Source organism: Mustela erminea, chromosome 17 (assembly GCF_009829155.1).
Source record: "Mustela erminea isolate mMusErm1 chromosome 17, mMusErm1.Pri, whole genome shotgun sequence".
Lineage (NCBI taxonomy): Eukaryota > Metazoa > Chordata > Mammalia > Carnivora > Mustelidae > Mustela > Mustela erminea.
The window spans coordinates 4,788,950-4,802,948 of record NC_045630.1 but is presented as its reverse complement, the minus strand read 5'-3'; the positions used below and the strand labels follow the sequence as shown (position 1 = coordinate 4,802,948).

Below are 13,999 nucleotides of genomic sequence, written 5' to 3'. Positions count from 1 at the left end.
CAAGTATTCTGATTTCCTATCTGCCATCAGAGCTATGATCAGGGCATCCTCGAGCTGCCAAACTGCACTTCTGCTTTTTGTTCACTTCAAGTGAATGAAAACACTTGAAGTCCTCAGGGCTCCTCTTCATGGTTCAAAAAGACCAATTCAAATACAACTCTACAATGAGGAGTTCTTGCCTCATTTCCAAACCTGAGAAGATCTCTTAGAGTTACGTCCCCTTTCCTTAGTAGTAATTACATCCTAATTACTCCCCTTATCTGTAAAGTGGGGGATATGAACACATACCTTCTGGGTTATTCTGAATATGAGAATACCTAGTATATTGCCTGAAACATGGTTGTTCTCAATACTCAATAACTCTTCATTTATAAAAGTCACTAACTCTACAAGGCAAAAAGTAAGTGCCAAACGAATAAAAGAATTACGGGGATTTAGGACGGAGAGATCACTGAAGCATAATGGAAGAGCCTTGTAGGATTTACACTGGAAAAGAGAGGAGAACATAGCTGGAGAAGAACAAGATGTGTAAAGGCCTAGTCCTAGGAATTCTCATGGTTTTCAGAGGACAAGGAGCTACCATGAAGGATATGGCTCTCATTCACCCATTTATTTGAGTGTATTCTATTTTTCCAAGGTAGGAATTTGTGTTTGGTCATGGCTGGAGATAGGATTAATGGGTAGTTTGAGGATAAAATATGGAAAGCATATTTGGATCATGTCCTACAAAGGGAAACACTGAAGGTTTTTGAATAAGAATTTATCATGGTTTGGGAAACAGAGTGAGCTCTTGTCAGTATCACTTTTCATTTTGATCTAATTCATATGAGTACCTTACTTTCTGTCAGTGAATAAAAGCTTCAGATTACTTTTATTAGAGGAAAATGAGAAAAAGAAACATCATAAGAGCTACATTTTTAATACTTTTGGGAAAAGACATATAGAGAGCTTCTTATTAAACTCACTCTGAATGCTTAATAAAGACTACACAGGATGGTTTAAAAATATTAAATATTTTCTAAAAAGTAGTATTTTAAGATATCAATCTGAGATGTTATGAGCACTAAAATATAATCCCTGAGGATTTCAGTCACTCTGCCACATTTCTTTGTTTATATCTTAAATATACCCTGTTTCTCAAATTAAATTTTTGGCAGCACTTTGGAATTGCCTTTCATCTATCTGTCTGTCCATCTATCATCTACCTATCTATAAATAATTTCCTCTCCCTGGCAGCAGTCTCAGTCACAGAATATGTGGGTGGCTAGCAACCTCTCTCTAGCATCCCTAATAACTAGCCATGGTGGCTGATTCAATCCATGATCCATGGGATCTTTACACAAAAGGATATTGATAAAATCTAAAAGTAACTGTTACTTAGGAGAGCTGACACATGAAATCTTTTAATGTTTTAATACCACCACTCCCCTCCCCTAACCAACAGAAGTTGGTCAGGTGGTTGGTTTCAATCTTGAGGGCATGGGACGCAAAGCCCTTCAGCTTTGACTGGTACCTGGGGGGGCAATTAGGGTAGCATTCCATCCAAAATCAGGCAGGAAGTTGACATAGGAAGAGGATGCCAAACAGCCAGGGTGTTCTAGTGTTCTGACTCAGTCCTTGATAAATCTGAAACCATTGTGTATGGGGCACAGTGAAACACGGTCCTGACCTGCATTTTGGTTGATGGAACTGTTTGACTTTTTCATCTTTTTAGGGCCTATCTGTGGGATAAAAATAGAGGATCTAAGAGCTGAAACACAGACTTAGAGCATTTAGGTTTTCTTGGAGTCATGCCAAAGCTGAGGAAATACTTTATTTTCATATATACTCTCTTTATTGCTGATGTGTATGAAAGATTTTTCATGTTCCTCCCGATTAAGCTGTCCTCACCTTTGGTTTTTGAAATTTTAAGATAAAACAAAAACAGTAAAAAAATTTTAAAAAGTAATCAGCAAGAAGACTTGCAGGACAAGCAGGAAGTAATCTCTAAAGGCCATTTCAGTCCAGCTGTCTACTTTTATTTAGGGCGCACTATTAATAAAAACATATGTCACCTTAGAGATTATTAGTATTTGATAATCTATATCTTCACCTTATAATGAATTTTTTTGATAATCTATATCTTCACCTTATAATGAATTTTAAGAGGTAACATTCTATACTCCTACAACCATTCCTTAAGGCAACTTGAACCTTTCACTTTATAAAAATCTCTTCACTATTATGAATCAAGCAACAGTCAGTCAATCAACTTGAATTAATTCTACTTCTACTCTATGCCAGGCGGTGTGCTAAGCACTTAGTAATATTCTTTTCCTCATGAGAAATGGATAGAAGCTGTTATTCTCGATCTTCTTTTACTCTTCAGCCCCCAGCCCTTGCTGTTATCGTGTCTATCACCCATTCTGCCTCTAACAAGCATGTATTATCCATACTGGAAATATAAATACAAATACAAAACAGTTTGCTTCTGCTAAGTATTGAGTAGAGTGTGTAGTATTAACTGGATTGCAGAGAAGCTAGAAGCCAGGATATCAGAAAAAAAAACTAAGGGTTGATGACTGTAAAGGAAAAAAAGGGTTTGAAAAATAACAAAAAAATTAATCAGACCCTTGGACTGGTAGGATGTCAGCGGTAGGTAAAGGGAATAATTAATTTGTTCATTCATTCAAACAATCAATTTGTTCCTTCTACTCTCCGTTCCTTTGCCATCTGTTAATCTTAAAGAAAAGAAAGGAAAAGATGACATTTAACTCAAGATCTGAAAATTGGAAGAAACCAGCTGTTTGAAACCAGAAGTGTTAGCCAGGCCAGGGGTGGATAGTGGGAAAAGGAAGTTAAAAAATACCACCTATGGCCATGTGACCAATTTCAGAAATGAGGACTATAATACTTCTATTTCTTCCTTATTTTGATATGACTATATTGATGTATATGACAATCAATTTGTTCCTTCTACTCTCCGTTCCTTTGCCATCTGTTAATGGTAGTTAACTTTACATCTTATATTTTAAGTAACAGAATATCAAAGAGGGACTGTGACTCAGCTGAAAAAACAATGAACACCAACCAAAGATGGATGAATGGATTTCGTATATCATCTTTGGGGGAGAACCAGCATGTTGTACAAGGGACAGCTGCATCACTGTGTGGAAGTATCATGTTTATCTTTATTCGGAAGTAAATTATGATAAAAGGATACTATGTGGACAAGGGGTGAATTGTGGTTTGGTTTGTGCTAGTACAAGTTAGCTAAGATGGAAGCATAATTCCTAGAATTCTTTTAACCCTAGAGTTACAGGGAGAAGTCTGCATGACAGATATAAAGTGGAAATAAAGGAATAGCGATCTTTATACTCAAAAGCCTAGAATACAGTGTCAGGTACTGTGGCATCCCACAGTCATTGCTGTGGATCTGCGGACTCACTATGCTGCTGGGGGCAACACCAGAACCACAGCTCATCTTGCTCCTTCCAGATCTTCCAAGCTTCTCCAAGTCCTAAGGCCAGCATTTATGCAGCTCTGTGGTACAGGGATCTAATTTCTCCTGCAAGGCACTGGTGTCTTCAAGGTTAGTGGTGTCTAGAGACAGATGTGTGTCCTGGCTTGTTTTCATGGGCTCAGTGTTCAAGAAAAAGTGACAGTATTGAGATTAGGCAAAGAAGATCCAACATGTAAGGTAACAGTAGTCCTCAAAAAAGAAAACTCATACAGAAAATAGAAGAAATGCTAAAACTATAATTTCAAAAAACTCTTCTGAAATAAAGTTTTGAAATCATGTATTAAAATGCCTAATGCATAACCTTGGGAATTCTGACCCTGAATGACTGAATTTTTAAAAATTCCTGAACTTAAGATATTTAAAGAATTCAATAATTGTCTTGGCAAAAAACATTATCACCAGACTAGCACTCTATTACTTTCCTGTCTGCTGCAACAAATTGCCACAAACTAATCCGCTTAAAACAACAGAAATTTATTCTCCTAGTATTTTGGAGACCAGAAGTCTGTAAAGAGTCTTACAGGTCCAAAATTAAAATGTAACAAGGGCTGGATCCTTCTGGAAGCTCTCCAGGAGAACCATTTCTTTGCCAGCTTTTAGAGGCTATTCTCATTCCTTGGTTAATAGCCCCATACCACCTCACCTTTTCTCCCCTTGCTTCAACAGTCACATTGTTTTCTTTCCTTTCTATAGTCTGCCTCTGGCCCCATCTCATAAGGATTCTTGTGAATACATTTAGGGCCTCTTTGGATAATCCAGGATAATGTTCGTATTTGAAGTTCCTTAACTTAATCACATCTGCACCATCTCTTTCCACATATAAGGTAAGAGTCCCAGGTCCCAGTTATTAGGACATGGATATCTTTTGGGCAGGAGGCATTATGCAGACTTCCACAAACACTTTAGTCAGAAGAAAATAGAAAGTGTATTTAAAATACCCAAAGGAAAAATAAATACGAGCCAAGGATTTTTATATCCAGCAAAACTGATATTCAAGCACAGTGGGCATGGATCAATTGCTGTTTCCAACTTTTAAGAACTCAGAAAATCTTGTTACCATAAGCTCTTCATGAAGAATCAATTAGAAAATGAGCTCCAGACAACTGAGTACACAGACACGGACCTAAGGACTTGTGGTGATGCAACACCTGGTTTCTACAAAAACAAGGCTTACAAAGAAGAAATTATAGTAGATAATGGTTGTATCCTCTGACAATGTAGGTATATTATAATTTTAAAATAGGCAGGGGAGAATGAGGAGGATATTTTAAAAATATCTTTTAAGCTGTTCTGACTAATTGTATTAATGGTAGTTATATATTAGAATTGCTATTCTGAAACTGTTGTGTATGATGTGGAATAAAGTAAATGTATAATAATGATTCAAGGCTCAGCTTGGAGAAAATAAGGCCTTTTTAAATTCTACTAGGCAAAAGAAAGCTTTGCCTCTCTGAATTCTCATTTTAAAATTCTTTTATGACATTATTTTCATGATGATGAGTTTCTGTACTTGGCAGAGTGCTAAGCATATCAAGTTGGCCAGTAAATATTTTTTGTGAATAAGTTATCTTGAAGAAACTTATTAGGTACAGAGGTAAAACAGAGATACCGCTAATAAAATTCCTATACTGGATCCACATTTCTTTTTTCCCAAAGTGATGCAGTATCTGAAAGATAAAGTATCTTCATTAGTAGTGTCTCCTCATTAAATAGTTAAAAGTTCCTTCTACAAATCCAGGTCCTGCCCCCTGGTAAATGTTTTGTTTTGTTTTGTTTTGCTGGGTCCAACTTGGTAGGATGGAAATAGTTCCCCAGGGACCCATAATTTTACTGATTTCTGAAGGTAGTTACTCTCTATGAGTACAATTGATTAGATAAACATCATAAGCCATAATTATCTACTCACAAAAAAGCAATTACACCATTATTAATTACCCACTCAAAACTTCCTTGTATACAGAACAAGATACTTTGTACAAGATATAAGGAAGCTGTAGGATTTATTCTGAGTCTCTACCCTAGCCATGTGCTTATAAGCAGAAGACATTTGTAAGATGAAGCTTTACCAGCTGGTCTTAAACAAACAAAAACAAACAAACAAAAACAACCCAAAAGATTACAAACCAAAAACCAACCAAACAAACAAAAAAAATCCCCCAAAACAAGCAAAAAAAAACCCCACATGACTTTCTTCTAGCTTGGCAGGTTGTCTGTTAATGTGGTGTCAGTTGGTAACATAACTCATATACTATCCAGTAGGGGTCTTCCTGGAAGAGGAATCAAATCTAGCTGAGGAGCCTGGAGAAAAATACAATGTCCCAAGGAAAGCACAAACATGCAGACAGATGTGTCTAGATTTATATTCCACAAGAATGCCTGCATTTTTTTTTCCATAAAGTTAAATAATACAGGAAATATTTTCAGATTACAGAAAGTCATGCTCTTCATAAAACTTTTGCCAGAAATTCTCAAGTGGCTAAGTGTGGTTATATGTGCCATAACTTCCTAAGTAATAGCTTCCTTTGGTTTGGCGTGCTAGATGGATCTTAGGAGCATCAACAAAAAGAATGATGAAGTGCAAGTGAGAGGAAAGGAAAAATAAAGCAGGCATGGAAGGGACAAGAAATCAAAGAAGAGACAATGTGTTTCCTTCAAGAGCATAGGTTTACACTATTGGCTTATTAAACTTAAGGATAAATAAAATTCAATTCAATTTATTTCAACAAGTATTTGTTCAATTTTTTTTTCACCAGGCGCGTGACACTGTGCTAGGTGTTCTGAGGAATCTGAGCAGAAAAGAAGTAGAAGGTTCAGAATAATATGATTGGTATAAACCCAATACTTGTACTCAGTAGAGGCTAGAGTTCAAATTGAGACTTGACCATCCCTTATCAGCTGAGTCCTTTGGCTGATTACTTACTTGTATGGCCCCTACTTACTGCCTTTCTTGCTCCACCATCATACAGGTAAGGGATAAGAAACCTATTCCACTGGATTGTGGAGAGGATTAAATAAAGCCGTTCATGACATTTTCAAGATGTTTAATAATCTTTAGTTGCCACTAGTAGAAACCACAGCCCCTGTCCTGTAGGATAGTAATTCACAGAAACAAAAGACATAAAAGCCTCTAAAAGAAGTAGAGAAATATAAAAATGTGTATGGGGTTTCAAGAAAGAGGCAAGATTAAATGGAATATTTTGGACTATTAGCAAATGGTGAAGACTTTTTGATCTGTATGAAGTGGTAAACCCGTAGGCTTTTGTTTTATTATTGAAAATTCTACAGTCTTAAAAAAGTTTTTTAAAAAAGTCAGCCGTACCATTTTACAGGTGAGAAATGTAAGGTTTGCAAGAGCAGAGACTACTAGCTAATCAACAAAATTGTTTCCTCTTCTTTCTGGGACTCCCAGCTTCTCTTGCAGTCAGTAGGGGTCATGCAACTGAATTCTACCCGATGAAATGTGAGTCATAATCCCTCCGGCTTGCAATTATCTGTGCTCTTCTCCTATCTCCTGGTGGATATTAACCTCCAGGGCAACTTTGAAGCCTTCCACAACCTGTGGAATTGTGACAAACTTCATGGAATAAAGCCTGTTTTCCTTCTCTTTGTCACCAATCAGAAAACACCTATTTCATCTACAAAGCCAGCAATTTCCAGTATTTTATGTCATTGAGATCTGGGGATTTTTTTCTTTTACAGTAAGCAGGATTGCTCAACTGAAACACTTGGAGAAAATAAGAGACTGATTATATAGAGAACCACTCACAAAGCCAAATTTAAAACCTCAGAGCATCAAGGAACCAGTAGAGAATGTTAGAGACAGGTGAAATTTTAGAGATTATACTCACATTCTAGTAGAGAAGCAGCCATATTTAAGGATAAAAGGTATCATCAGTGCTGCCACCAGTTCCATTATCGTGATCACTGCCATAGTTCCACACACAATAGTCTGTGCAGTGGCTAGGAACGGGCTATGGGGCCAGACAACTCGTGTGAATCCTGGTTTACTATTCACTAGTTGTGTGCCTTGCACAAGATCCTGAACTATTCCAGGCCTGTTTATTCTTAAAATAGGAATGAGGATATTAATATTTATTTCACAGAATCACTGATGGTATTGTTATTACAAATGTGTGAAGCATTTAGAAGAGTGTCTGGCACATAATAAACACTAATTGTGTAAAGCTGTTATTATGGTTTTAGGATGAGTCAAGACACTGGGGAAAGTATGAAGCCTTTGAGACTTCATATTGTTGTCATCTTTCCTTGTCTGAGAACATGGTCATGGGTAGCTGAAAACCATGAATATTTTGACTCTGTGTGGCTGATGGCTTTTAAACATGAAGTAGAACTAACCTTCTGATTCTTAACTTATATAGGGGATAATGAGTATTCATTTTATTATTGTCTTCCAAAATGTTCACATACATATATACTATTTTGCATGCATAGATATTTTATCAAAAACAGGATTTATGGGGACACCTGGGTGGCTTAGTGGGTTAAGCCTGGTTATGCCTCTGCCTTCGGCTCAAGTCATGATCTCAGGGTCCTGGGATCAAGCCCCGCCTCGGGCTCTCTGCTCAGCAGGGAGCCTGCTTCCCCCCTCTCTTTCTCTGCCTGCCTCTCTGCCTACTTGTGATCTCTGTCAAATAAATAAATAAAATCTTTTTTTTAAAAAACACGATTGGGCACCTGGGTGGCTCAGTGGGTTAAGCCTCTGCCTTCGGCTCAGGTCATGATCCCAGGGAGCTGGGATCGAGCCCCACATCGGGCTCTCTGCTCAGCGGAGAGCCTGCTTCCTCCTCTCTCTCTGTCTGCCTCTCTGCTTACTTGTGATCTCTCTCTGTACAATAAATAAATAAAATCTTAAAAAAAAAACACGATTTATGGAGTCCTATTTATGAATTTATGGAAAATTATATAAATATATTGCAAATGTAATAAGAATCACCTTTTTAATACCTTTTTAAACCTTTCTTTTCTTTAAAGATTTTATTTATTTGTCAGAGAAAGAGAGAGAGAAAGTGAGAGCATGAGCAGGGGAAAATGGCAGGCTGAATCAATTAGATTCAAGCTCCCCGCTGAGCAAGGAGCCCAATGTGGGACTCGATCCCAGGACCCTGGGATCATGGCCTAAGCTGAAGCCAGGCACTTAACAGGCTGAGCCACCAGGAGTCCCTACTTTTTTTTTTTTTCTTTTTTAAATTAAGTCGTCTCTGTACACAATGTGGAGCTTGAGCTTATTATCCCAATATCAAGAGTTTCCTGCTTTACTAATTGAGCCAGGTGCCCCACAAGTCCTGAATTTTTCCAATGAACCCAACTTTAATATGTGGTATTTTTGTATGCCAAACTGAGGTCTTGTCCTTTGTATACAGGGTAATGTTGGTTTTATGACTACTGTTAAAATACATTTGCTATGATTAGAGTTCATAAGATTATTTCAAGTAGAAAAAAAAGAATGAATTTTTAATATTTAAAAAATAATGGGGCGCCTGGGTGGCTCAGTGGGTTGGGCCGCTGCCTTCGGCTCAGGTCATGATCCCAGGGTCCTGGGATCAAGCCCCGCATCGGGCTCTCTGCTCAGCGGGGAGCCTGCTTCCTCCTCTCTCTCTGCCTGCCTCTCTGCCTGCTTGTGATCTCTCTCTGTCAAATAAATAAATAAAATCTTTAAAAAAAAAATAATAGGACACCAGCACTCTGATTACCCCAGTTATAGCATAACATCCCAAAGAGCTAAGTTAAAAATGCAATGTTGGCTTGCTTTGCTCAGAAGAATGAGGCTATGTGGGGATAAGTCATATCAGATACAATGGTAAGTAGGTGAGAGTTATCTTTGATGTCAACAGGATTCTTATCTTTACTCCTTTATGCTCCTGGTTTCACCTTCTGTCCTTATCAAATCCCACTTTTTGGCCACCATGACCTATTGCCTGGTTTTATTTAACATCTTCCTAACATTTGGTCACTAATCATATCCTCTTCAATCCTATCTCTACCCCCACATTCAAGAGGTCCTTTTGAAGAAACAAAATTTGAGGGGCACCTGGGTGGCTCCGTGGGTTAAGCCTCTGCCTTTGGCTCAGGTCATCATCCCATGGGATCGAGCCCCAGCATCAGGCTCTCTGCTTCCCCTTTTCTCTCTGCCTGCCCCTCTGCCTACTTGTGACCTCTGTATGTCAAACAAGTAAATAAAATCTAAAAAGAAAATACAAAATTTGACCATGTCACTCCTTGACTTGAAATTCTTGGATGACTCCATTGCCTTCAGGTAGAGTTGAGATGGTATGGCAAAGCAAAGATCATTAGTTGCCTTGAATATCTTTTTTTTTCTTTCTTCCTTACTAATAGACCCCAATTTTATTAGGGAGAATTGTGCTCAGCTAAGAAACCATACATCCTAGTACCCCTTGCATGTAGAAAGGAACACTGGACAAAGTTCTGGTTAATGGAATAAAAGCCAAAGTTTCAAGTATAGCATTGAGAAAAGGAACTGACTTGGAGGGACTGTAACCAGTTGTTTTTCTCTTCTTCCATCTCCTTGGAGGAAATGGTGGCTCAAGTTGAAGTGGCCATTTTGAGACTTTGAAATGGTCTTATGGAGATGAGTCTGCACTAAAGATGAAAGAACTGAGCTGAAATCTTTAATGGTTTCCCCATCATGGAGATAATTTGTACTGCCTCTTCCTGGATTTGTTGTACATGAGAGAAAAATAACCCCATGTCTTATTTAAACCATTGTTTGGTGACTTCCATGTCTTACAGCCATATACAACTTCTAAATGGTGTATGTGACTTCAAGGTCTGGTGTCTACCTATCTCTTCAGCCCTACATAGCATATCTACCTAATTTTGCCCTCAATCCTCAAAGACCTACATCTCAAACAGAATAAATTACTTTTGGTTCCTTAAACTGGTTGCTCTATTCTGCCTAAAATATTGTCTTCCCTCTCTTTGATTAGTTAATGTCTACCTTCTCTCCAGTTTTAATTATTACTTATTCCAGGAAGACTTCCTTTTCATTCATTAACTCCTGTATTTTCTATCTTGTCTGTTATCAAGTGTAATGGATAAATTACTTCTGTGCTTCCTTTACTTCCTTTACTATATATTTCCTTTACTTCCTTTACAATAGGTTCAGTGAAAGCAGTAGCTTTGTGAAGTATACAGTTTTAGCTTTAACATCCAGCAGCAATTCAGGCATCTTAGAGCCAGTTGGTAAATGTATGGTGATTGGTGAATGAATAATGAATAAATTAGTGGTTAAATTCACACCAAAGTGAAAATTATGGGTTTATTCAAATGAGCTACTAACAGGGCTATTTTGCCTATAAAAAGAGGTCAGAATGTATCTTCTCTGAAAGCGATGGATGGTCCTTTTTGCTTTCCCAATATCACATGACATAGCCTCCTGCTCCACAGGAGGAAGAAAAGATGGTAGGTTTCCACTTTTGTCTATGATTTGCCATTATCAATATGCACTCCTCCTCCCCTTCCTCCTCCTCCTCCCCTTCCTCCTCCTCCATCCCTCATATCACAGCTTAGAGGAAGATTAAATCAAGGATGAATATTGCTTCAGAGAAAACATCATCTCTATTTTAAACCAAACAAAATCCAAGGAGTCAGTTTGGCTTTTTTGATGTTGAATAATGGGTTTGGAGGAATTTATCGCCATGTGCCAAATGCTAAACTGATACCATCAACTCTACATAAGTTTGAATTTATTTTCCAGTTTTTATTGTTACTCACACTTTCCTGTTCTTTGTTCCCTTTCTGAAAAAAATAATTTGTCAAAAGTTAGCTTATCTTGGGGTCTGCATCCAGGGAGAGACTGAAATCTGGCTGGAAATATTTTTTTGCCAAGAGGGAATTACATTGCTTATGATTTACTTGGATTAATCTGTGAGTCTAAGATAACTAACATAAAATTCTTACTTAAAGCAGATTTACCTGGGATTTCCAAAAATTCTTATGATTTGGGCAAGTAATTAAACACCCCCTCTCAAAGATTGACCAAGTAAAGTAGCTGAGTTTCAAGAGTTTAAAAAATCAGTTCTTTATTTCCCTTGGCTTTATGTTCTGTCACGGAAGGAGTAGTTTATAAGTTTTCTCCTTTTAAGGTATTCAGATGGAGTTCTGAAATTCTAAAAAGGAGGTTTGGGATCAAGAAGCAGAGAAGCTGCATTTCTGAAACTCATATATCAAATTTCTTTTTTGTTTAAAAATTACTTAATGAAATTACTTACACATGTTGAAAAAGTTTTGTCAATAGTCACTTACTCCTACCTTCCTGGTCAATGTCAGAATGGATTGAAATACAAATAAAATTCACTGCCTATCTATCTGGATTCTTTTTTGTAACTACAGCAAATTTGGTTAAAGTCAGCCAAATCCTTTAAAAGTTGCTGTGAAACAAATAGGTAGATATTCTTGACAAATGAGAAATATCCTGATACAAGTCTATAGGTATATAATAATATACTTGAGTCCCATACTCACTAAAGGAAGTTTAGCCAATAGAAAAGATGGGTGATGGTGAGCAGAGATGCAGGCAGAATAAGTGGGGGAAATTATAAGTTTCAGTGTCTCAAAGGCTGTCACCATTCCCTGTATGGCATGGCAGACATCGCTCATTGATCTAGGCATTCTCTTCTGTCATGCCTGAGTTAGCGTCATTATTTTTGTTAACCTGGTGTTCCAGGTAGATGCTAAAATTGATTGACATTAGTAAGATAAAGAAGGGTTCTTTGTAACTAAAGTATTAAAAATGTAAGTACTGGAGGTACTCAAAACTTAGTGAAAAACTAACCAGAGAGATGGGCCTAAATCAGGAGTTCCAGTCAACATAAGTAAGGGATTAGGTTGGGATATGAGTCCTACAGGGAGGAGAGCTGTTACAGTGGGGAGAGAGAACGTGGAGGGAATTTCAGCACTTTCCAAGAAAACTGAGCATCCTGTGACCTACTTAGATGGCACAGAGTACAGAGACCTCTTTTCCTTCATTTATGGTTGTTTGACTTTGCACAAACCACTAAACTCTCAAATTGCTCTGTCTTTATTTGTAACATTTCATGACAAAATTGTGAGAACTAAGTGAGATAATCATAAGAGTTTTGTAAATTATAACGTGTTATGAAAACCTCTGATTAAAGGACTATTTATTTGTAATAAACACTAGCCAGATAGATCCAAGATAGTTACTATGTCAGTGAATGTGAGATTTTTGAGGATACTGAGTGGATAAAAATCACACTAGAGCCAATCTACAGAGAAATCAATCCTCCAAAACTATAAAGCAAATTACAAGCAGGAGAAAATAATGGCAGGGGTAGAAGTGACTGAAGGACTTTCAACCCTAGAGTCCACAGATACAAGAAGAGGGAGGGGATCTTGAGCCTTCATCAGGCTGATGAATCGAGTCACTTTATCTGGAGTAATTTGGCTGTTGTGCTACGCAGTGAGCAGTGCTACATGTGCATGCTCAAAGCAAAGAGTAAGACTAAGGTCCAACGTCATGCCCCTCTCCTCTCCCACAATGGCCAGAGGCAGGTAACCAGAATAGGCAGGCCCAAAACTAGTTTTCTCAGTACAAAAATGTACAAACACTTAAAGAAAACCTATACCACGGAAAAGAGGTACCAAACTTAACAAACAGAACTATTCCCTCTGGTTAAAAGCAGTGTTAGAAGAAACTTATATGAAGAAGAAGGGACTGGTTTTCACAGCAGACCAAGTGGTCTGCAAGGGCTTACCTATGCCCCAGAAGCTCTTCAAGAGCCAATGACCTACAGCATATGTCACAAGTCACACAGCTTACGACATGTCCTCATTACTCATACTGGTATTACAGAAACTTTCTTCGGAGAATTGTGAAGAATAACTTGGAAGCCAGCCATGCTTTTGGGATTGACACTGAAGTGGGCAGGGATACAAGGGGGGGTGGAAAACAAGCCCTCACTTAGGTACCTTGTGTGGGCAGGCTCCCCAAAAGCCACAGGTAAAGCTGGCTACACATGGAAAAAGGGGCAAAACTTTGATTACAAGACTTTGGATTGTTTAACAGAAACTTACTAACCAGTGGTGGCCTGACTTCTAAATGCGGCAATTATAAAATACTTGCTGAACACCTGTCATGTATCGTGTATGAAAGCCTGTGAGAAAGAACCCGAGTTCTCTTCCCTCCATTCCAGCAGCCTTTACAAATAAGATAGAAGATAACAGTTAAATAACAACACAGTGAAAGGTGTTACAAGTGTAGATGAATGGTTCAGATATGCACTGCTATTGTATTGGAAAAAGAAGTCCTTGTGAGTTGGAGCTCCCTGAGAAGTTTGCATGGACATGATGGTCCATAGCTGAATGTTAAGATTGGGTAGGGAAAAGAAGTAACAATATTAAGCAGCTATCCCGACAACTTGTACTCTTTGTAGATCCTAAGCAGGTACAAACCTCCTATAACTAAAAAGAGCTATGAAACCTAGACATTCCTCCAGG

The 13,999-nt window shown here is 38.0% G+C and overlaps 1 long non-coding RNA gene across 1 annotated transcript in view; it reads right to left on the bottom strand.

Moving 5' to 3' along the window:
- Positions 1-13,999, bottom strand: part of LOC116575987 — a 203,835-nt gene that overhangs the window by 113,567 nt on the left and 76,269 nt on the right. The window lies entirely within an intron of this gene.